The sequence below is a fragment of the Ochlerotatus camptorhynchus genome, unplaced genomic scaffold, assembly GCF_037179485.1.
Source record: "Ochlerotatus camptorhynchus isolate MF236.1 unplaced genomic scaffold, CSIRO-AGI_Acam_v1.1 ptg000274l, whole genome shotgun sequence".
NCBI classification, from domain to species: Eukaryota; Metazoa; Arthropoda; class Insecta; order Diptera; family Culicidae; genus Ochlerotatus; species Ochlerotatus camptorhynchus.
The window spans coordinates 1,770,197-1,796,496 of NW_027040763.1; the positions used below are offsets into that span (position 1 = coordinate 1,770,197).

Here is a 26,300-nt window from a genome sequence, read left to right on the forward strand (position 1 = left end):
CAGTATGATGCTTCACTTCGTGGAGCATCTTTTAAATGGATTCCTGGTAATTATCTTTAGAAAAATCCCGTGCTTATAATAGCGTCCCGGAGGGGCTGAAGCTGTTCTCCACCCTATGGACTTATGCTTTTTCGATACCGCGGAGGCCCAACATTGCAAGCAGTTCCTAAATCGACGCACTTAATAATGTACGACTATTTTCAATCATTTGTCATTCAACTTCTGCAAATATTAATGCGAGTGCTCTGGGGATGAAGGTGCAACAAAGTTTTTAAAAATATCTTGTCAAAATCGAGATGCGATAAAAAATAGACGAGTGCTGGCACGGTAATGTTTAATTTATTATCAGCCTACTAATCCCTAAAGAACTTTCTAGTAAAGTCATACATTGAATTCAGTGTTCGGTGGGATTTATAGAAAATAAACAAACCAAAAAACGGGAAGGCACTAGTATATCGATTAAACGAAAGATTTCCTATATTTTCGAAACAATTCGTGAATTCATGCAACTCGATACAGAGGCTCCAACTGGTTTGATGAATTAGCACAGTTATGTAAGAAAGATAATAAGCGGAGTGTACTGGCCGTGAAGATAAGCGTCGTTGAAATTCTATGATTGATGTAGTTTACACCCATAGATCATGATTATAAGATCAATCATATTTTTTTAAAGGCCATGCATTTTGTAGTTGCTTATTCGTGGTTGATCAGCACTTGCACAGAGAACCACATAGATAAGATGGGATTAGCTTTCCAGATTCAATGTATGAGCTCATTAATTCGATCTATTTATAAATCAATAACGGTGCCGACTAGAGAGGGACTAGTGTAAGAGAGGAGCGGATTCAAAACAAACCTGCCTTGGCAACCTACGCCAAGGTGATTTCTAGCGACACTGCCAATGCAATCAAGATAGGCGCTGTTCGATTGGCTCTGGCTTTGACAGTTCGTTTGGCTCAAAACCAACCAGTCCGATCCTCTCTTGTACTAGACCTCCTCTAGTGCAGACCACGTCCTCACAATCTTTTGCGGATGGAAGGTTTGACGTCCGTTGTTAGGGGCTGTTCATAAACTACGTGGGCCGTTTGTGAGAGGATTTCGACGTCCACCCCTGCTCCCGCGTAGATTTTTGAAAATTTGTATGAATTGTAGACACACGAAACCACCTCACTAAAAAGTCTAGGTTGTTTATAAACAGCCCCTTATTAGAGACCGAATACACCTCTGCATCTCCACGGCTGTCACGGGAAGGATAATTGTGGTAGTGAGGTGGGTTATTTTTAGATCAGGATTCACTGTGGTAAGGGGATTCTATGTTTTCTCGTCAGTCTAAGCAGGGTCCGCGCTTCTGTTAGCATTTTCACACATACGACGTGTTTGTTTGTTAACATTTGTTTGTTGCTTGCTCCTCTATCTATTCGATTAACAGAATTGTCCAAAACTGTTTGAAAGCGTTTTTACAACGCTTCAAACTTCTCAGGTGCGTGTGACTATTGTCGTTCCTTGCATGATTTTTTCTCGATATTTGGACGAATACGCTAACGAGCTTCAAAGGTTTTTCAAAATTATAATCTATGATAAAAAATGTCTAGAGCATGACAATTTTCCTAGACCAATTTTCGAAATCTAAGGTTTGGACAATTTTTAAGATCACAAAATAAAAGAAAACAGAATATTAGGAAAAATATTTTAATTTTGTTGAATCTCTTAACGGAATCCCTTTATGAAGAGCTTTTAAAGTGTGTTGATTTATTTCCTTTTAATTCCGTTATAATTGCTTGTCTTTTGACAGATACGCGAATATTAGGACCAGATTTGTTTTCGAAGCCTCAGGAAATGTGGGACGAAAAAGTCTATGACGCACTCAGCGTTCTATACAAAAGAATTCCTATTATTGATATTATAGTCTGTTCTGCAAAAAATTTGAGTATAACGGACTTGAATGTGTCATGTGACATGGAGTTGAATAAAATAATCAAAATATTGTCAGTCTTCACACGCTGATTTTTAATGAATCTTGTAAACACAAAATTGTTACCAAATCAAGCGTATGGTAGAGCGCTACTTCGTTGTAATCGCCCATTTCCGTTCTATCAATAATATCAATGATTGCACCGTGCACCAATTAATAATATGTTTGTTCCGATGCCTTAGGTCATTAGCTACAACATAGATCTTATTAGAGCGCATTGTATGAATATTTACGATCATTGTTCTCAAAACAAAAGAAGCGCTTCTAGCGAAACCCCTTTTTCTATGTTTATCCGTAAGATGAAGAAAATCTAATGGCATTTCAATTCGTTAGGACGGAATTGAAACTCGTAGGACGAATTTAGAATAAAGAAGCAGTATTAGATTTTAAACAATATCTCAACAATTTGTGACTCTTTATCAAATTCAACGGTACGTATGAAAAGGTGAATAAATTTAGAAGTCATCTTCGACATAAATATTCTGTTTTTGTTCAAACCCGTTCAAAAAAGAGAGGGAAAGCAGGGGTTGTGTTTAGTAGGACGGAAATTAGATCAAAAATCCTATGTGATTTTTGAAAAAACACTCTTCTTTACTCAACATTACATGGTCGAAAAGAATGACTTTAGTGACTAAAATGAACTCTAAAAAATTCAAAGTTCTTTTCGAATTAAAAAAACAACATAAGGATTGATTCTAGGAATATTAACAAGTACATAAATATAAAAGTTGCATCTTTTTACATTGTACGTTTATAATATTTAGTTAGATATTATATCCTTATCTTCCGTTTGAATGACGGAAATAGGGCATGCACATAAATTTGGAAATTTACATTTGATGTATGGATGATAAAACCCTCATCAAATGAACATCACTCAAGTTTCAATATAACTTTTTTATCTAACAGCGGAATGATGTATTACAGTGTATGTATGGAATTTACAAGGCTATGTTTGCAATGGAAGCGGTTGAGGAACAATAACAAATGTGGAAAAGATAAGCCAACGGAAATTTGCCGAAAACTTTTTACTTAGAATAACTATAACACTAATGGTGGTTTCGACTGGATTGAATCATTTTTAGGACGACTTTCTCGGTGATTTGTTGCGGAAACGATGATTGTTTACAATAGTTAAATTTTTCTGTATTTGTGTACCACAATCCAACTCTTAATCTACATTCGTTATACATTAGTCATGCATGGAAAACTTCTTAAATTGACCATAAAACGAAAATATAAATCTTTCCAAGATCATGAGTAATGATGTTCGCAGAGTTGGAATAAATTTAATTATACATCAAGTGTAGCTTGAAGGATAGGACATTCTTAAAAGATATGAGTGTTTGAGATAACTCCCGAAGATTTGAATCGATTAACTTTATGAGCAGTTCGGGATAAGTTCACAAAGCCTCACATAACTTACTGATCCAACGTTATATCCATGAGGATAAACGTCACAGGGTTATCATTCAGCAAGCTACACATTACTTTTGGGATACTAGAGAAAAATGCCTTATGTAAAATGTCTACACGCAAAACAAATGAACTCCAAGGGAATTCTTAGGAATATTCCATTAGTAAATTGCTAAAAGGGTAAATTTTTGGAGAGAATTACTTAGTCTAATCTAATACACTGAAGTCTTTTTTTACACGGTTTTTTTTACGCGGTTTTTTTTTACACGGTTTTTTTTACACGGTTTTCCACGATTTACACGGTAAGTTTTTAACGATTTCTCGACAACGATACAACCTATCGACATGATTCCAATCACATTATCCGTTTCAAGCTATTTGTAATCGAATGGCATACTTTAAAAAAAATCACAATTTTTGGTGTAAATACAGAATTTTTTTAAATATAGTCTATATGGACTATATCATGCTTTAATTACAAATGGCATCAAAATCCGATTTTTTAAAAACATTTAAGCATGCGAAAAATCAAAATCTCGTAGGTTTTTTTTTACACGGACCGTATCCCCCGTGTAAAAAAAGACCTGAGTGTATAATCTAATACAATCGCAGCCAGTACGAGAAAGCATTCTGGAAAACCATTAGGTTAGATAAGACCTAATAATTTTTCTTGTCAACATTGATTTTTGCAGCATATCTGAGATATGACACAAGCATCAAAACGGCCAGGCCTACTGCGTTGCATTTGCCGCAAAGATGATTCTGTAAAAGGATTCGAGTTCAAATAAACCGTGGATTCACCATATTCGAAGCAGCTCCTAAATTGAAGCATTCCATAATGTTCGACTATTTTAAATAATTATTTTTGAAATGTTACTTCTGCAAACATTAGTTTCAGTGCTCTAGGGGGATGATGGTGTAACAAGGTTTTCAAAAAAATATCTTGTCAAAATAGACGAGTGCGTCATCATTAGGAACGCGTCAAATATGGTGCTGGCATGGTATATCTAAACAGCTATGCATTTCGTGAATCTTCAGGGGTGGAAGGATGCGTGGACATACCGTACCAAACCCTCCGAGCTAGGTTATGAGTGAATATAACAATAATATGCAATGTAATGAATGGTATATAAAATACAGTGTAACGGAAGGATCTCACCAAATGCCTCCAATGTTAACCAAATTCCAGAATTCCATCCATTCTGAAAGGAAGACCTTCCATTGCTGATGATTGGCCATTTGCGCCAGGAATTGAGCTGCTCGTGAAAATAACATCTTGAATCCCGGTTTGGTGGCGACCCAGAACCGGATCAGCATCCAAGTATAAATATAACACAGGTGATCACTGGAATTTCGAATCGCGGAAAATGTGCTCCAATTACGAGACAAACTATCTCACATAAATTATTAATTTTAAATTTTTCCAAATTTTCAAACGCGTCAAAGAAAACAAACGTCACGGCCGTACGGACGCACAGCCTACTCTCGAGAATTACGGAGAGAAACTTAGGTACATTTTCACAAGAATTTTTGTATAATGAACTTTAAGAGTTTCCTAAAGCAAACTTTTAAAGTGGTATCCAAAAAATTGCGAAAGCTGTCATTGAAAAAAAAAACAAATCAAGGGAAGTCCTTAGACAATCATAATACAATTCATGGGAATCCTGAAAGTACTTCTTGAGATGATTCGAAGGAAGGATGCATGGAATTTTTTAAATTGTTAAAAAAATTATCTTTTAGAAATGTAAAAATCATCTACACACATAGAAAAAATCATGTAAATTTAGGTGCTCTGAGACTGACATATACGAGCGTCAATTTTGACATAAATTTGAGTCATAACAGACGCGAGGCACGTTTGTTTACGTTTCATATTTTATGTCATAGATGGATTCCATCACGTGTAAAATTAGTTTTTTTTTCTAAGTGTGTAGTTAATTCAGACATTAAAAATATGTCAAGATTCCGAAAACAGAAATGTAAGATGCAAGATTTGTTTTGTTTATTAATTTATTTGATAAGACTCAATCGAATTAACTTTACAGAGCCGAGGATTCTTGTTCACTATACATAACAGCATATTGATAAGGTACAACACAATGAGCACTTAATCTTCCGCTATCCAATAAGCCTCTTACAACGGTATCCGCTTCCAGTGGTTTCATTGTATGGCAGTATCGTAAACGGGGGGCAGAGTGCTTCCATTGTAGCAATGGACGCAAAACTCATCACGCGTCACGAAACGGTTGCTTTCCAAAGTCGACGACGCATCGACCGAACGAACTGTTGACGAAGGACAATGAGAAGGACCATACAATGCCCAATGGGAATTTGTTTTTCAAAAAAAGGCATTTAATTCAATATCTCAAAATGCCGCTGGGTATGAGGGGACATTTATACATCAAAAGTTAACTTTTTTTACTAGAAATCGAATGCCTAGGTGTTTGAGGCAAAAATAAGGAAATTTAGCCTATTTTTAGTGCCTAAAATTGTGTTATAGTCGATTACTAAGTGAAATGTCAATCGATTTTAATAAAACCAGTTTCATTTCAAAGCTAAGTTTTTCCTTCAAAATTGTATGTATCACATTGAAAATAGGACTTATAATTCTTAAGTCAACAGTACCAATTTCAGTAAAAACAATAAAAAATATGTAAAAATAGTACATTTGATTGGGTTTTTAGATGCAAACTGAATAAATCATATCATTTATAAACGGAAAAACTCCCGAGGAATCGAATAATTCTTTTTAATTCTGGTTTAATTCTGGTAAAAATATGGGAAGTTGGGATTTAAGTAGGTTTTTTCCTCGAAGACCCCTATTTTATCATTAACTGACTAATATTTATGATTTAATTCAAGCATAACTTTTCAAATGGACGTAAGTCGCAAAAATAAACAAATCTTTATTTTGCATCTAACCGAATATAAAATACATGCTTTTCCTACGAGTTAATGAAAAACAAGGTTTGAAATTGTAATACATTATGGAAAATATATTTAATAAACGCCCTATGTGACGTTCTTTCATTGTTTTTAAAATGATGTTGATACACCTTTTATTGTCAACATGACTTAACTGTTAAAATTTGATGATAACACAAAAACTGCAGATACGCTCACAGTGAAGCGTCGTATGTGAAAAACAAAGCAACCACTATCAATCTGCAAATGCGTCAAGTTTGTATGTTTGTTTTTGTATTTCCGGGAGCAAGATGTTTATTATTTCAAAAGTATTCTAATGAAATTGCACTTTAATCTTGACTTTAATATTGAACTTCACATACCAATCTGACCAGCGCTTTCTGAATACAAAAAACACAAAACGTTTAACATCTGACAGCAGATAATGCAGTGACCCTCTCATCTCCGCTTTTAACATCGATTATTTCGCAACTCTGGGTAGTTATGTAAATTAATCAACCAACCGACAATTCCTCAATGCTTTTCGAGCTGCCGACGTATCTTCACTGCAAAACAAAAACCGGTGCATCTGATTTGACGTATGTGAAAACCCTTCTGTCAAATAGACGAATCATGCAGGGTGTATGTAACAATCAAGGTGTGATACCGACGAATCAATCAGGGTGTATGTGAGTAGTACAAAAGTAAAAGGTGTATGATTTTGTTTTATCAGAAGTCTTGTCCGTGTTTGCAAAACTCGACATTTTTCTCAATTCTCTTAAACGCAATCCCTTTATCCAACTAATAGCACAAACAGATTTTAAAAAATAGCATTAACTTTTAAATAGCATTTAATAATCTCATATAGACATTGCTATCCAATGTTTTTAATTTCCTATCCAATGTTACATACGTCCTTTTGAAAAGTTATGCTTGAATTATTATAATATTATTTTCAATTTGATACATACGATTAGGAAAATCAATTGAATTGACATTTCACTTAGTAATCGACTATAACACAATTTTAGGCATTAAAAAATAGGGTAAAATTCCTTATTTTTGTCTCGAATTACCCAAAAATGATTCGTCCACACCTGGAATTTGTTATCTTTGTTATCTTTTTTATATCCTTCACATAGGAAAAATGGTTTTAATGTTGGCCTATGGATCCAAGATTGGGCCCATCACTAAAATTATGCTATTTATCAATTTTATCTAGATGAACGCGTCATTGGGACTGTACTAAGGGATATTTTTAGTCGCTATTGAAAATTTAGTCGATTACTCAATGTATGGGCCCAAATTAGGGTTTTTTTTAAAGCTTTATTAAAGAGATTTTTAGCCTTAGGCTAGTTCATCTCTAGCCCAAATTAGGGGCATTTAGACCGACATTACATCCATTTCCCCAATAAAAAAAGTTTGGGAGGGTTTTTAGCATTTTTCCTAAGAAACTCTGAGTAGTGTTCCAGGAGATTCTGAAGAAATTTCCAAGAGTATTTAAAGGAGAGTTTCAAGAAAATTCCAAGAGATACTGCTCCTCAAGAGCATTTTTAGAAGCAGTTCAAGGAAATTATGAGAAATTTTTTTATGGAATTCTGTGTTGAAATCCAAGGAAATGTTGGGATAAAACTGTTCTAAATTATAACTGGCATGCCAACAGATTTTCAGGAGTATTCCAAGCGAATTGTAAAAATAAACGCAAGAGATAAGATAGAGCAAATTCTCGCGAGAAATTTATAAATACAAAGATAAATGTAGAGTGAATTTCAAACGTTTTGTGGAAGAATTTCCTAAAGTGTTCTTCATAGAATTCAAATTTTAATAGAGTACATTTATAGGAAATATCGGACAGAATCATACGAATATTGCGGGGAATCCTAAAAGTAAAAGTAATTTTGAAAACATTTTGAAATGATTTAAAAAAAATCCTATTAAATTTTCAAATACATCCTGAGATAAGTTCGAAAGAAGTAATGTAGATATTTTTTAGATTCTTTACACATATTTCAAAATGCTGGGGCCACAATATGTAACCAAGACTAAACGACCTTTTCATAACCACCTTAAAACGAAAAACGATTCGCTTTGACATCCCCAATTAGGTCTTAGAAAACTGTCCACACGAAACGAAAATCAATTATTTTATTCATGTGTTTCACTTATACATTTTTGCCAAAACATCAGCCTTATACATGCCATAAGACAAACCACATAGGTCCTTTAAGCATGCATAAAAGGTATGTGTGACCGCTTATACATTTCATTTGACAGATGATCTTCATTAGCTTTTTTAACTTATTAGTTGACTTATACATTTTATGAATAATCAGCAATAGAAATTTGGCAAAAGGTATAAGGAGATTTCTATCCGTACAAGATTATAATTCCTAAAATAAATAACTGAAATACCGGACAAAGTATTAACAAAAACTATATGGTAAAGTTTCAATCAAATTCCCACTTATTTCAAGGATTTTCCCGATCGTTTTCGATTCCCGGTATTCCCTGTTTTCACGGTTCGGTGGCCAGAATGAAAACAGTAGCCAGTGGCAGATGAATGCAGTTGGAGGGTGGTCTGAAACCTCTCAAAAACTCTCATATGAATCAGTTGCATACACAAGTTGAGCAAAACGAATGAACCTGGTAAACAGAATTCGATCAAAATAAATACGACAATATTTTGTGATTTATATCAAATTCTCGGTTATTCCCCGGTTGGTTCCGATTTCTGATTAATTCCTGATTCTTCCGGTTTTCCCAGTTGAGTGGCCACCCTGGATTATCCTCAAAATTCCGTTATAAACTCTAAACAATTCTATTCTATTGGTATTCTTCTAGGAATCCAGAATCATTTTAAAACTATACTCAGAATTCAATACCCTACAGCTCTTCTTGTAGTTATCTTGGAACTTTCATCAGAACTCTATTAAAATTCTCTTATCAGCACTTATTTGGAATAATCATTAGAATTAATCACTTAGTCGATCTTTTTTCGGCACGTCTTTCTAGGGCAGATTTTAAGAAAATAAATGGAACACAGTTTTGTCGAAGTTCTAGTTTCTAGAAGATCAAATCTCATAAGACTACTCCGTAGTAAAGATCGACTGTTTGGAAACGAAAATTTTAACTACTCGAATGATATGATCCATTCTGCTTGGAATCCTTACAATGGAAATCTCCTCAGAATTTCCTAAACTCAGAACTCTCCTTAAAATTCCCCTGGTGCTCTTCCCTTAGGAGTTCTTCTCAGAACTACTTTACCGAAAAATCTGGGTTTCTTCAAAATTCTTCTTAAAACTCCTTCGGAATTCTCATAAAACATCTATCAACAATTCTTGAAAGTGACGAGAGTTGAAAATTTTCCAATGTTCAGAATCTTAGTTTAATGTTTTTTTTTTTGAGAGACGATGACGTATACTTTTTTCGATTTATCGTTGAACTTCACGAGCTTTTCCCGGGTTTTAACGCTTCTATTTCCCAGCTATCCCGTTTTCACTGGTCATCCTGTTAAATTCTAGACCATTCGAGTCGAACCCACACAATTCAAGCTGAACATTGCATTAGGTCCTAAGTAACATTGACAGATTCTCTTCGTCGACTTTCTCTTTGCATCCCCACGGCTATGTAAAGACATTCCCAGGTATTTTCAGCACACAGATCGATAAAAGAAGCTTTTATATAGCATCTAATACGACAAACACATCAAGAAACGGTTCTATGCTCAAGTTATTAACGAAAGAGAGAATCGATCAATGTTACTTAGGACCTAATGCAATGTTCAGCTTGAATTGTGATAGTGATGTTTTCAAAATAGCTTCATCGTATTTCTTGAGGTTTGAATTTTTAGATTATATAATGATTCACTTGTGCAGTTTTCTTGTACAATTGTGATACATATGAATTCAATTTTGATTCCAAATAATGCTGGTAACAAAATACTATGAACTTTTTCAACCTTAAGGGTGGAGTACACTTTGATTTTTCAAAAAAAAAAATGCATTTTTTTTTGGCTTAAAATGTTTCTTGGGATATATACTTTAATTTAGAAAAGACTCCAAGTCCGCCAGAATATTCCTTACCGCTTTACGAAGCGATTTCCTAAAACATGTACCGGCGCGCTGAGAGAGCAATTTTATCTTTAAATGCGTTTATCTCGAAACGGGGTTTTTCAAACTTGCGTGGGAAATAACTCTAACCAGTTATCATCAAATTTGGATATCGCCTAGGTTTTCTTGTTCAGAATTAAATTCTGCTTAGAAATACGTATCCACATTTTCGATTTTGTCAAAAATGGATTTATCCACGATTTTTTAAGCATTTTTAGGGTGAAAAATGGACTTTTTTTTTCCTAAGGCCACAGCTTTTGAAAAAATTAATTAAAAAAAAATCGGAATACGTATTTCTAACCCAAATTTCATTACTAATCAGGATTTTTGTTCGATTTATGTTCCAGGATCACATGGAAAGGAGTATTTTCCCACGCCGTTTTCCGACTTCCGCGTGAGGACGCCCGCGTCACGGGGAGACGCCAATCGAGTTCAAAAAAATACAAATTGTAGTTCGAATGATGACTAATAAATGGGTTACAACATATTTGCCCTTCCTGAGTGTTGTATTGCTTAAAACAATTAACGAAAATGCCTTACTTTTTGGACGTTCAAAGTGTACTACCCCCTTAAGGGAAAGGGTGGACTTTCTGTTGATAAGTGGGCAGAGCGACCTAATCAAGATGTTGCACTTGGTGGATGTTTTGTCCACATGGGACCGAAATAGCAACTTGCTGTCAAGAGTGAGACCAAGGTAGACGACTTCACTCGACCATTCAATGGAAGTGTTATCAAGGTGGACTTTTGAGTTAGTTAGTTTGAGTCTGTGTTTTAGCTGCATTGATACAGTCAATTTGAAATAGTCAGACAGAACATCCAGGCCTGATTGGAGTTTTCTCGTCAGACCACGGATCACTCGACCTGACCCTTATAGATGATGGCAGTGTCATCCGCAAACATTGACAAAATACCACCACCTGGAAGGGGAGGAATATCTGACGTGAAGATGTTGAAGAGGATAGGACCAACAAAATACTATGAACTTTTTCAACCTTAACGAAAGGGCTAGGACATCTAGACTTGCTCCATAAAACGTTAGATAATAATCTACAAGTTTCAAGAAATTTAAAATTTAGAACAAACCAAGTTTCGCTGGATTGCAATCTAGAATGATCGTAACAGAGGTAAACCTAGTGGCTCATGACGCTGGAACTTCAATAAAGAAATCAAACAAATCGACAGAAAATTAACCTGGGCTCGGGTCAAGGCGAAAGCAAACTAGCAGTCGTCAGAATTGTTTAGAACTGAATGCTTGGGATTCTTGAGAGTGAAATTTCAATTCGTTCTACGCAATCGTGCGAAGCACATCTAATGCTGCAAGTCAAGTTCCATGCAAAAACGAATTCACTTCGTTCAATCAATTCTAATTTAAAAACGAAGTCACACACAGTTCAAGTAAACTGTGCAAACAAAACAAATACGTTACCAAAAGAAAAGAAAAAAACGTTACGAAGCATCTGTTGCACATTTTCTCCCCGTTCCCTTCTTCCGCGGCATTATCGTTCGATGAGTTATGCAATTTTGCTCTCGGCGAGCTCAGCCACATTTCCCATTGTGCACTCAGCACATCGGAGGATGTCAAATTCAATAACACATTATTCAACTGACAACAACTGCTTGCTGCTGAGCAGCCGCATGCATCTCGTTCGTGTGAGAATCGCATCGCATTCGAAAAAATTAAGAAGACAACCGTTTTGGGTCATTTTTTTTTCTTGGTGGGGTGACATATTGTAACGGGAAGTGCCGAAAGTCTTTCACACATTATTACTGCAGGCAGATAGGTAGAAGAAACTAAAACGGAAATTATGACTGTTAGCGTCATATTTTGTCAACACAAAATTTGAAAAAAATATCGTTGGAAATAACTCCAAATTACATACTTACTGTCGCTCATGTTTTATGGGAAGGTAGAAACCAGCACAACTCAAATAGGTACCTTTGTGAGAAAGACTGGTTCGAGTTAAAGTTGGTGGATGCCCTTCGAAGCGGAACCGATTCGGATCTCCAACCTACCTATCCTAAACTGTTGGGCATATTTATTGCAACAGCCACTCACTTTGTTGATATCTCTGGGACATTCGCATCAATTTGCTAAATAATTTGGGTCTTGCGAAGACAAATCGAAGTCCCACCTTCGGACTGCTGCGAACGATTTCAAATTGATAAACAATACTTTTCATTAATTTCCTCCTTGAAACAGCAAAACAATTGGTTCAATTTTGACAGTTCAAATTGGTTACGTCTTCGCCGATATCAATAAGTTCATGTACGATGAAGATTCCAACTGATACAACTAATATGCACAACAGTGTACGACGGCTTTTTTCGTTCCAGTATATGAATATCCGGGTGCAGCAGAAGCAGCTAACCAACCAACCAACCAACCAAAGGGCTTTTTTCTGAAACGGGGGACGGACGGAATCTACTGGTTGTTGGTATTTTGCTTTGTTTTCTTCCAGAAGAGGTCTCGGTATCAAAAAAGAACGGTGGAAGAGAAGTGTGACGTGTTTCGTTTTTTTTTTGACAAATTAAAGGGAGATAACTCAAGAAGCTGGGTGCCAGGCCAGGCAGGCGGCAGTAGTGGTGGAGTTGATAGCCCTTGTCAGCTTTCTTGGACTCGCCACCGTAGTTTTGTGAGTCATAATTGCTATAGAATGGAGAATAGTTTGGACAAGGGATTAGCCCATGGATGCATGTCAGGAGTGGCGACATGTGACCTGAATCCTGCTGAACCCGGCCGGCACGGAGAAAGTAGGTCATCCGTCATGCCGACACGGGAGCCAGAGAGAGAGAGAGAGAGAAAGTACGAGTGCGAGTTTGTAGGTTAGTGTTTGTTGCGGCCGTTGCGCTAGAGATTCGGTTTGTGTAGTTGCATCGAGGTCACACATTTAAATGGTGCAGCAGAATGACAGATAGATTGCCCCTGGAAGCGATGGTGGTTCGGTTGGGTAGAGCTTGACCGCTCGAAGAAGATGTCAAAATGAAAGAGAGACACAGAGATACGACGAAACATATGACGCAAGGGGTTGGGATGCTGTCAAGAATCTGAGGCTCACGCTGGAAAAAAAAAGTTGACGGTCAGCAGCCCGTGGAGAAATCTAATCTGCCTATCGTGTCGTTTCAGCGGCGCAGTTAGGGAGTGGTTGCTCTTGCTATTCCAGTACACTCTTAACTTAACCGACTATTTTCTCTTATTTAAGTGCTCGTTAGAAGAGTGCTGCTGCATGATGCCCGATGGTCTTAGATATTGCAAAGAAAGCATTTATTCTTCAATCCATCGTAAAATATCTTCCTGTTTCTTAATCTGTTGGACTTTTAAGCAATTCCGCGTCAAATAACAAATCGGAACAACTCGATCTTCTCCGATTTGCATGAAGCTTTGCATAATTTTTGCTAAAATTCGGGCATTTTGGATCTTGTAAAATTTTCAAAATGGAGCCTTTGAAATATTTCATAAAATTGTATCATGGTAACGGCACTTCTGATCGAAATGACGTCTGGGGCAATGTTGTAAGGAAAAATAATGTTTTTTTTCTGGTAGAAATATACAAAAAAAGTACAGTACCCGTTCGATTTTGGCAACAAACCCGAAAATTTAGTATGCCAAAATCGAACGGGTACTGTATATTCGAGTAAAAATTTGAAAGAAATCCTGAGTTGGTTGGAAATGCTATCTAACATGAAGCTTTAGTGTGATCATTTCAGACGTAACATTTGATAACGGCACAAAAGCATTTGTAAACAAACATTCTAAGGCCCTTTACACCAGCGTTGCCAGATATACCGATTTATCGGTATTTATACCGATTTCCGAACTAGATACCGATATACACATAAGGTTCCTCAGAATACCGATTTTTGAGGTTTAATACCGATTTATACCGATTTTTTTTAAATATTCAAAATGAATATTGCCTGTCCGCGCTCAGAATTTAGGAGAAAATTATTATGAGAGACATGTATCTTTTTGAATATCTCAATTTTTTTTGATCCCTTAAAATTCTAAAAAAAATCATCCTCAAAAATGCCTTATGGATTAATCTGTCGATTAATGTTTCAATTTCCTCACCATTTTTGGCTACCCATGAATCGATAAACTGTCGATGGCTCTTTCTGGTAATTCCAGGGGAATCGGGAAATACTTTTAAAACATTGTTTAACTTCCTTCTTCTAACTATCCCCTGGAATTTTCATCCACCTTACATCGTAAATTATTTTTCGATACCTCTCAGAAACTCAATTCGACTTCTCTTGGAAGCTTCTTCAGCCTTCGCTTGAATGATTCTTCCATCTTCTCCCGCCAGTTTTTTCAACTTTCCTGGAACTTCAGGGATGCTTCCAGATTTTGATTGCGGATCCACACTTTTAAGAAGTTCTGAAACTTCAGAAAAATCCAGACTTTTGAGTAAGTTTCGATAAATTAAAGAATGTTTTAATAACTTCTGCTAAAATTCTAAAACCCGGTCGAAGAAACTCCAGTGAACTTAAGGAAACATCATAAATATTTTGGATACTTCACAAGTCCAAAGAACTTCTGGAAAATTTAATGGTTTTCAGGATAGTTCAGTTTCAGGAGAATTGAGAGAATTTTAGGAAGCTCCGAGAACATCAGGACAGATCAATAAATTTCAATGAAATCGCTGAAATTTTAAAGGACTTCCGAGAAATTCAGGCAATTTTCAAAAACTTCAACAATGTTCCGAAAGGCTCATGCAAATTTAAGAAACTTAAGGGAAGTTACATGAACATTAGCACGTTTTGAGAACATTTTATGGGAAGTTCCGTGCTTATTAATAGAAGTGTTGATAACTTTTAAAAATTAGAAAAATAGGAAAGATCAGAGAACTTCAATGCTGATGTTACAATAGAAAGAAAGAAAATTGTGAGAGCCCTTAAGAAATTTCGTAATCTTCAAGAAAGTCTAGAGACCTTCAAAGTTGATTAGAGATATTTCGGTAGTCTCATTATAACCAGGGAAGTTCCAAGTATTTCAAAAATGATCAGATTACTCCAAGACAGCCCATTAACTTAAGGAAAATAACTTAAAGAAAATAACTTAAAGAAAAATACCAATCAGGAATGTTCCGAAAACTTCAGGGGCATTGCGGGGTCTTCAGGGATGTTTTATGACCATTTAGTGAATTTTCGCTCATTAAAAACTCATTATATAAAACATCCCCCAAGAGCTCTTTCTTCCGGAATTATGTCCTTGTTTCTTTCGACTGTTCCGTTAGTGCTCTGGCTTCTGACTTCCTCCTGATTTTTTTCCCAATCTACTTTAGGAAGTATCTGCCAGCGTCTCCAGAAAGTTTCTTCCGTCTTCTCCAGGAAGTTCAATTAAACTTCTCCCAGAAATTTCTTTCGTCTAGTTCTGGAATTTTGCCCAGTTGTTTTTTTTTTTTACTTCTATTGGAAGGTTTTTCCGATCTTCTTCTGGCTTCCCCTAGAAATGGCTACTTCTGGAATTTACTTCTGATTTCCGAAGCTTTTCTGCCTTCCTTTGAATGTGAAATCCGATTTTTTTCTGAAAGCTGGTTTAAATTTTTGCCAGAAGTTCCTCAATTTGTCTTGGAAGTTCCGCGGATGTTTTTCCGACTTTTCTCAGAACTTCCTCAAATTTCCTCCAAGAGAGCGTCTTTCTTATTTATCTGGATGTTGTTTTTAGCTTCCTCCAGAAGCTCATTCAAACATTTCCCGGAGTTTTCTTCTGGAATTTTCTAAAATTAATTAAAAGAGTAAATACCGATAAATACCGATTTTTTAAAACCTTTGATACCGATAAGCTTTAACTCATTCTGGCAACGCTGCTTTACACGCTAACCAAAGTACGCACACGCAAACCAATACCACTTTCGGAAAGGAGAGAGTTGCCCCTATCCGATGATGTTGTTGGTTTGCGTGAGCGTACTTAGGTTCGCGTGTAAAGGGTCTTAAAAAGTTTGTTTACAAAAGTTTTTGTGCCGTTATCAAATGTTACGCCTGATTTATTAGCTAGAGAAGGGTCTGAAGAGGATAGGTTCATAGTTACGCTAGAGTACGGCAGTATGCAGAACTATCAACCTATCCTGTTCAGACCTTTCTCTAGCTAATAGATTATCACACACACAAAATCATGACTCAGGAGTATTCTGACACTTTGAAGAATAATTTAAAAAATAAGAATGCCAAATGAGCTTTGAGGAGAATTCCAAAGAAATCCAATGACATATAAGTTTCAGGTTATTTTGCGAAGTATCTCAATAAAATTGTAAAGATAACTGGAAATTAACTCTGAGTAGTTCTAAAGAGATTATTACGGATATTATAGGTGGAATTCCAGTGGATTCTAAGGTATATTCCATAGTGAGAGCGAAGCGTTGAAAATAATCTAAGGAATAATATCAATAATGGAAATTCCCATTATTGATATTATTCCTTACATTCGTTTCATCGCTTTCCTCGGCTCTTCGCTTCTCTTCGCCCTCACAATGGCATCGGCATAAAACAAATCTAAAGATATTCCAGGGAGCATTTTAAGGGATATCTAAAGAGAATTCAAGTGAACCCTACGACAAACATAATGATGATATCACATGGCACAAATTATATGACAATCGTGACACTACCCCCAATGATAAACTATGACTGATTTATGATTCGATAATAATTCCAAGAAAAATACTTCTGGAAAAAAATTTGAAGATAATTTTAACGGAAGTGGGCTCCAAAGAGAAGAATTCACAGCCAATTTCCTTGTAATTTTCAGGAGATCCTCAAGAAAATTACAATCGAAATTCTATGGAAGATTAAAGAGCGTTTCAAAGGGAATTTCAAGAAAATCCCAAGAGATTCTCTCAAGGGAATTAGGAGAAGAATTTAGCCAGAATTCTGAGGACATTTCTCATGGAATTCCGAGGTGAAATCTTAAGAAAATTTGGGAGAATACTTTCTAAATTCTAAGGGATGTACCAAAAGATTTCTAAGGAATATTCCAATGGGATTTTAAAGAAAATTATTGAGATAAATTTAGGTAAATTCTCGCAAGAATAATGAGAAATACAAAGATTTTTGAGGGGAATCCTGAACGTAGCTCTGACGATATTTTGTAACGATCATAGGTAAAATCCATGACACATTTTCAAAGATATATTGAGATAATTTCAATCGAAATAATTTAGTTAAATCAGGCATAGCAATTTTTTTTCAAGATCCCACACACACAGAAATTGAAGATCCAGGATTTAGAAATCAAATCAAGATTTCGGGACAGAACAAATTCCATGATCCTACCTGTCTTAGAACTGTCAAATGACGCATCGGAAAAAAACTCGACCTTCTCCGATTTGCTTAAAACTTTGCATAATTGTGTGTTATGAGCAGTAGAGTTATGCAAAATTTGAAATTTTCGCTCCCCAATACTTAAACGATTCCCAAGCGGATCTTGACTAACTTCTCAAAATTTAAACCCATTTGGTGAGAAACTGAGATGGCACAAACCATTTGAAGTTTGTATGGGAATTACTATGGTAAAACCATGATTTTTGTTCATGTCTATCTAATGATTCACCATATCGGTCTGCTTCAAAAGCTTTCAATTGTACTTGTAGGAAATTTTCCCAGCTACAACCTTGCTGAATACCACTTTTTGATTAAATGCAATGATCGAAAGTTATTAATGGTTCAATGCACTGATGTCTTATGATCATGCTCAATCAACTGCTCAGCAGGCAACAATGGTGTTTCTGGGGCGTTGAATAGGACACAAAAATTACACTACAAAATACAGCTGCTTGATCATGTCGTAAGTTTACCAATCTCTTAAATAATTAATAACTTTTTCCCGTCTCATTTTACATAGAAACGATCCTCAGCAAAGTTGTAGCTGAGAAAATTTTCTATAAGAATGACTATCGAGCTATTTTGCAGCTCAATATGGAAAAAGACTAGAAGGCAATGAACAAAAAGTTGAGATTTCCCATAGTAATTTACATGTAAACTTCAAATGATTTGTGCGAAGTCTGTTTCTAATCAAATGAGTTGTAACTTTTGGAGGCTAATCAGGACCCGATTTGAAACCATTTAAGTACTGTGGAGCGAAAAAGTCAAATTTTGCATCAATCTAATGAGCAGGCATGGACAATCATTTACATTCATTTGCTGCCAACTTTTTTCATCAACAGAATTCCGTAAAATGATGTATGAAGTTTTTGTAGGTTTTTATATTAGCTACAACTTTTGTCAATGTGTCAAATCTGCATCTGTTATGCATAATGACCCAGAGCGAACAGAACCAACCATTGTGTTTTAGTGACTGTAAGTTACTTTCACTACAAAACAAAAACAAGTTCTGCCCGCTCTAGTTCGTCATACATAAGGGATAGAGATTTATGATATTTACAAAAATTGTAACTAATATCAAAATCTACAAAAGGTTCGTACATCGTTTTACGGAATTTTGTTGATGAAATAAGTTAGAGGCAAATTAATGAAAATGAATACACGAAATGAATGTAAACGATTTTCCATGCCATGTTATGAGCAATCATTCACATTTTTACAAAAATCGGCCATTTTGGTTTTTTTTTAAATTTTTTAATGAATTGTAGTCATTTCTTATCGAAAAACTACTTTAAAAAGCGTACTTAAAAACAATTTTGAAAAAATACCAAATGTTCTTGTCCTACAATTTTTGTCAAAAATGTCTAGGTCACAGTTTAGGAAAAAAAAATGGCAAGATTCACAATGGCCGAATTTTAGCAAAAATGTGATTGTGCCCATAACATACATTTATGCAAAGTTTCATGTAAACCAGAGGTCAAATATTTTTTTTTTCCATTTGGCCTGGAACTGGTCTTTTCTAAGACTAAAAAAAATAAAGATTATCGCTGGAATCAAGGTCTTGGACCTGACAAATTTTCGAAACTCTGAGATATTGTTAATTTTACGAAATTGACAAAACGATAAGAATTCTGAACTTGAAGAAATATTCAAGATATCGAAATTGAATTTTCATGAACGGAATTCGATAGGTATAAAAACACATTTTGAGGTTACAATCAAATTCCCGGTTCTCCAGGGTTTTCTCGGTTTAGTGGTCACACTGATGTTAAAGCGTTTTTCACTATTCTATATTCTTTTTTCTTTATAATGATTCTTCATTTAAAACTACACGTGCAGGCTTTGTAATCACAATAGATTCTTGGAGTCATAAAGAAAATTTTCGAGGTTCTCTGATTACCCCATTTTAATTTATTTATTTAATAAGTCATCTGACAAAGTTGTCTTAATGAATAATCTATTCGTCTTAAATAAGGTTCAGTCTTCTTACTCTATTCACAAATTGAGGTGTGGACATACCAAAATCAAACGCGGACTCGACGGATACAAACATACGAACCATTGTACAAATGGGCTGGTTGTAGCCATAGAGAGTACGATGAAAGCTCGGTTGGATCAGGGATTGCTGACGTAACATCCTACCTGAAAAGCACGGAAATCAAGCAGTGACAGAAGATGAGAGCAATCGACGTCACCGTTGAGTAATTTAGCTATAAACGTAGCCTGTTGTAGCTTACGTCTTCGATCAAGCAGACGGCATCTATCGGGATATGCTGGAAGGTTCGAAAGGATCACACCACGGTAGGTTTCTGAGCGCAAGTCGTATAGTCTTTTTTGCACACGCTCGATTCTTAGATTCCATGATACGTCGTTTGGAGCCCATACAACTGAAGCATTTTCTAGGATCGGCGTTACGAGTGAACAATACAATGCTTTTAGACAGTGTGGATCCGTGAAATCCTTGGCAATCTTAGAGATGAAGCCAAGTTGACGATTAGCCTTGGAAATAATCGATGCATAATGGGAATGAAAGGAAAGCTTCGAGTCCAATACGACACCAAGATCCGTCACTTGATCCACTCTGCTAAGAACAGTATCATCGATGTGGTATTCATAAATTAACGGGTATTTGGACCGACAGAAGGTCATCACTGAACGAACATGTTGAGCAACATTTGTAGGTGAAAACAGTCCTCGATGCAGCGTACCACCACATAGATTTTCAGATCATCAGCATATACGAGCTTGCACTTGTGGCCAAAGGTAGATGCAGCGTCATTGAAGAATAATACAAACAATAACGGTCTCAAATTACTTCCTTGCGGGATACCGGACGTGCTAGCAAATGGCCTTGAAACATAAGATCCGTGTTTAACGTACAGCGTTCTGCCAGTCAAGTACGATGACAACCACGACACCAAATAAGAACATAATCAACAAAAATCCAACTGAACTAGCTCTTTTAAAAATATCTACGAAATCTCAATTGACTTTATTGTTGGCAATTCTAAAATAAATCCATCGCGAATTTAAGTGCGATTAAGATTGTAGCATGCCTAAAAAAACATGCTTTGTAATTAGTAAAACCCGTAATGTTTACTTTACCTGTCAATGATTGACGTATAATCGAACCAAAGATCCAAAACAATTCGGCTAGCTAGGTATTCTTGGATGCAGTTTGTTCTACTGGAGTGAGAAAGCTCAGTTTAGCTTCTAAAATATCACATGGGCATTCTGATCATCAGAAGTCAACATATTTCGGAAGACTTTTAAATCGGCATCCTAATAATTAACATCACAGCAATCACATGTTTCTTAGGGATCAATATCAAGATTCCTCTGCTGCGGTTATGCGGTTATGTGAACAGACGTTAGAAATCACGTAGAGATCCCAGACGAGATCTTAGAAATCTTAAATAATATCAATAGAGGAATGTCAAGTTGCTTTCAGTAAAACCTGAATCGATAGTTTTTAGTAGAGAGGGTCTAGTATAAGAGAGGAGCGGACTGGCTGCTTTTGAGCCAAACGAACTGTCAAAGCCAGAGCCAATCGAGCAGCGCCTATATTGATTGCATTGGAAGTGTTGCTAGAAACCACCTAGGCATAGGTTGCCAAGGCAGTTTGTTTTGAATCCGCTCTTCTCTAGTTTTTAGTTATTTCGATAAGCATTTGAAGTAGGCGGAACAACCAAACGTAAACAATGACTTTAAATTCAAATTTCTCGAGAACCAAAACACATCCAAGCAATCTAACACTAGCAACTGAGAGAGCAAACTTCCTCTATCGAATGGCATTGTTAGTTTGTGTGGGTGTGTTTTGATTCACGTGAACTTTTTGTTAAAAGCCATTGTTTGGCTGTTCCGCCTAGACTTGTGTGCATTAACGTAACAAGAGTTTCCATCGCGGAGTTGAGCTTTGGAGCTTTAAAAACTTTGACAGACAGTTTGATTGCTCGGACCCAAACGGACGTTATTTACACAGATCTTGGCAGCCTTCGATAAGCTGAACCACGAAATTGCGATCGCTAAGCTAGATAGGCTAGGGATCGGTGAAAATCTTTGAGATGGTTTCGTTAATACCTCACGGAGCGTCAGCTGACAGTAACTTTGGGTACTTGTCGCTCAGCAAGCTTCTGCGCAAAGCCTCGGTATACCTCAGGGGAGCCATCTGGGACCATTGGTATTTCTCCTTTACTTCGATGACGTTCACCATGTTATCACAGGGCCACGATTATCGTTTGCAGACGATCTGAAAGTTTTTCTGCGCATCCGCTCACTCGCCGACTGCCGTTCTCTCCAAAATCAGATTGACATCTTTGCTGACTGGTGTAGTCTAAATCGACTGGTGGTATCAACCCAGCTAAGTGTACAATCATTACTACTACAAACTACTAGGCACGAATATCGAACTGGTATATTGCGTGAAAGACTTAGGCGTTTTTCTGGTCCCAAAGCTGAAATACTCACACCATATATCGTATGTCGTCGACAAAGCGTCCAGAACTCTTGGTTTTGTCTTCAAGATTACTAAAAACTTCACAGACATTTACTGCTTGAAATCGCTCTATTACTCTCTCGTACGATCTACGTTGGAATATTGCTCTGCAGTCTAGAGCCCGAACTACAACAATGGGGCCGAGCGAATTGAATCTTTTCAGCGACGTTTTCTTCGCTTCGCGCTCCGTAAGCTGCCTTGGAGATATCCACTTCGTCTTCCAAGCTACGAGCATCGCTGCCAAATGATCAATGTCGAGCCCTTACGTATCCGAAGAGATGTTTTCAGAGCCTTAACCGTCGCCGATACTCTGCAAGGAAGAATCGACTGCAAAGCAATTCTGCTACAAAACCTCGATCACTACGCAACAGTCTTTTGCTAAGACTTCCACTTCTTCGAACTAATTATAGCTTAGGGAGCGCTACTTACGGCTTGCAGCGAGTGTAGCGTCGATGTTCGATTTCCACTTGACACGAAATATGCTTCGCCGAAGATTCTCTGCCTTTTTTGCCGACCGAAGGCGCTTGACGCCCAACAGCTAAGTGTAAAACTTTAGACTTATACATTTTTAGTAACTTGACAATGCTTTCCTTGTTATTTTCGTTTGTAACTGTAGATTACCGTCTTTTTTTGCAACACAGGTTGTAACACAGGCAGGTTTAATAATGCAGAAACATTACAAATTACAGCTACAGTCAACTCTCCACAACTCGATGTCCACTAATTCGATATCCAGTTATAGAACCATAGGAAAAATCATACTGTGATGCTGATTTCCTATGAGATTATTGTTCTATAACTCGATGGTCCCTTCAATATCGAGTTAAAGATAGTTCACTGTATATAGGAGAGTTTTCTGTGATCGAGTTTTTTTACTGCCGCTCTCATTGAGCTCTCACGAACACTAATTCAGCGTGTAAATTCATAGGATTTTGACAGTTCTCACAGCAGGTTTGCGTTTAGGTATAACATCGATAATTCGAGATTTTACGGAAACTCCAGGGAATTTCTGTTGCTTACAGAGATCCTTCCTGAAATACTGAATTTTTTCGAAATTTCGAGAGCTTTCCAAGTTCTGGATATTATCAACGTGGCTAGATTGGCCGGAGTTTCAAACATTTATGAAGTTGCCTGGAACTCCTCCAAAGGCTTAAAAGCGAGAGAACTCATAAAACAACAACAATTTTTCCGTCCAGCTTTCTCAAAAGATAGTTCTCTAAGTTCCAATGGTTTTTGGTGTTCCAAAAGTATGCCTAGTTGTTCCGGGAGGCATTCGAGTTTTAAAAGCCTCCCGAAATACCAAAAATCTCGTTAACAGGTGTGCCCGGAGAAAATTTTGAGATTTTGGCTTCTAAGAATCGCTGCATTTTCGGGTGTTTTTGGGGCTTATTTCTTGCTGTTCTTGAAGTTTTTGGAATATCGAAAGTAGGTGGTTAAAAACTCCTCTAAATACTTCCGGAACTACGAGAGCTTGAGGAATTTCAGAGATGTTCCGAATTCTACAAACAGTCAGAATTTAGAGTACTTATATCAACTCTAGTGCACAGTAATCCAGGCCATGTTCAGTATATTTTGAACTACAGAACTGTTTGGTAAGTTTAAAAATCAGTGACAAATCCAATAATAAGTAAATGTACTCCGAGCTAGTACAGACGTTGTTCAGTTTACCCCATTTATTTATAAAAAAAAATACCGATTCAAAACCAGGTAAAATTCTACCGATTTCGGTGATCTGAATCTGAAACTAGAACTTCAAGATCTTCGAAATCTTTTGTAACTTTGGCCGTAACTTTGAAAACTGCCGGAAGCGACTAAAAGAACTATGTAGCTGGTGCTTCGAGAATTCTGAATATATGTTTGAAGCTTATTTTTAGTTTTAAATTTAGTTCTACTCTTGCAATTTTGGAATTCTTTTTTTTTGGAAATTATTTCTTGCAGTTCTTTGGATATTGAACGTTCTAAGATTAGAGCTAAACTTCCGATAAACTCGATACTCCCGGAACTGCGAGAACTTTTGAAACTTCAGTGGTGTACAAAACTCGTCATATCCTATCAATTTAAAGAATTTCAGCAACTCTAAAAATGACTTGCTAGTAAGTTGATGTCAAGCTATTCGAGAGCTTTTCAATCTTCCAATATCTCTGGAAAATTGTGGTGCTTCGAGAATTTTAGGAACATCTGAGATCTTTTGAAACTGCAGTAAATTGTGTAATTATTAAACCTTTAGTCAATCCATAGAACTCAAATCTTTACTTTTGAAATCTTAAAAAACTTCCGCAACAAAAAGAGCTATAGAGCTTCTGGAACATTAAGAGTAGCTAAAACTATCACAACACCAACTATCACAACAAAAAGAAGTTAATTTTCTAAAAACCACGACAAACTATCCTGTGTCGTTCAGGCTTTCTTTGACGAATTTTCTAACTTTCTGGAGGATTCTGTAGAATGGAAAATTCTACTTGTGGTGTTGTTTGAATTAGCGAGTGACTCTCGCTAGTTTCATCTCTAGTGATTTTTGGACTTCTGAAGTAAAAACAATGCTAGAACTTTGCATGAAACCAGTTTAAACTCTTTTTCCTGATTCGAAAAAAAAAATGATTCTGATGTGTTGTATTAATTAAAGAGGACTCTTCGGCAGTCATCTTCCTGTCAATGTTGTAATGAAATATCGCAGCGAATCCTTCTTATTCAACCACGAATTATTGTCTCAAAGAACCCCAACTACCTACCTAATTCTCTTCCAGAGGGCACCGCAATTCGATCCACTTGAATTCCTTTCGACCGTGCGGTTCTCTTCTCCGTTTTCAAGGCTTCTTGATCCGTCACCCGCAAGCCTGTCACCCGAGAATCCCCTGCACCTTGCAAATCACCACGAACCACTCAACCGGGTCTCGACAACCAAACACTCCGGAAGCAAACCTGGCACTGGTAGCTTGGTTCACTCTTGTATCACCTTCCCGCGGGGACCCGTTGACGAAAATCTCCTTCTCGGTCAATATTACTCCACAACGCTAGCAAAGGCCATCAGTAATCAATGTAGGAAAGCACACGACAAGAATTTCCTGCAGCAGCTCCTCACTTCTTTCATCTATTTTTAACGGAGAAACATCACCCGCCCATCAGAGTGAAAATTTTCTCTACTCCTCGATGCTGCTGCTCTCACATGCACACGAACACACCTATTTTCCGGCCGTTTTTCCCCACACGACAAGCAAGCGGCAGCATCCGTCGTCGCCGTTCTACTGCTGCTGCTCCACGGCAAATATGTGTGAAATTGATTTTTTTTTATATCTACTTTCACTTGGCGTTCTCGACCGCGAACAGCGCAAAATTTGCAATCAATCGAACCGGGGAGGACCACTTCTTTTCCACCGAACGACGATGATTGTGTGTTAATTTTATATTCTCCGCTTCTCGGCGCACACTCTCGACGCGGAATTCTCTTGGTTCTTTGCTTCAGAACATCTGTTTGGAATCCGCCTTTGTTTTTCACGAAAATTCACACACACACAAAATTATTCACTTCCGAAAAACACTCCGGCGACAATGACAGGACAATCACACCAAATTAAAGCAGGCTTTAACAATCAATCAGAAGAAAAACATCAACACAGATTTGTGCGTCGTTTCTGGCCCGCAAATGAGAATGTTCCGTGTGTCAAATGAAAATCCGATTAAATTCCTGGCCGAATTTTCCTTCTGGTGGCGTATAGGCGTGAACGAACCCACTGCGGCACTGTTTCCACTTCTGTCAATAGCGAAATTTTCACCCATTCACACTCAATTTTACCAACGTACGAGCCAAATCGCATCGCTTTCTTCGCCCCGTCCAGTCAAAGCACTATTTTCCAATTGATATCAATCAAAATCCACACAGAAAAAAAGGGTTCTATGAACTGCTGTCACAGGGCTAGAAAATCGAATCAACACACTTGCACTCGCAGCAGAGCAAGGGGGATATGCGACCGTCCATCTTGGAAATATTTACACAACTCAAAACGACGAACGACGAACGACGTCGACGACGATGGGCTGCGTTGCGGTACGGTTGATTCTGTCGTATGTTGCCGCCACTCCTGCATCGCTT

At 37.0% G+C, this 26,300-nt stretch overlaps 1 protein-coding gene across 2 annotated transcripts in view; it reads right to left on the reverse strand.

Moving 5' to 3' along the window:
• Window positions 1-26,300, reverse strand: part of CdGAPr (GTPase-activating protein CdGAPr) — a 186,613-nt gene extending 160,313 nt beyond the window's left edge. For both annotated transcript variants that reach the window (XM_065227459.1, XM_065227457.1), the window contains exon 1: window positions 24,943-26,300. The gene's annotated coding sequence lies outside the window, so the exon portion shown is untranslated. The remainder of the gene's footprint in view (window positions 1-24,942) is intronic.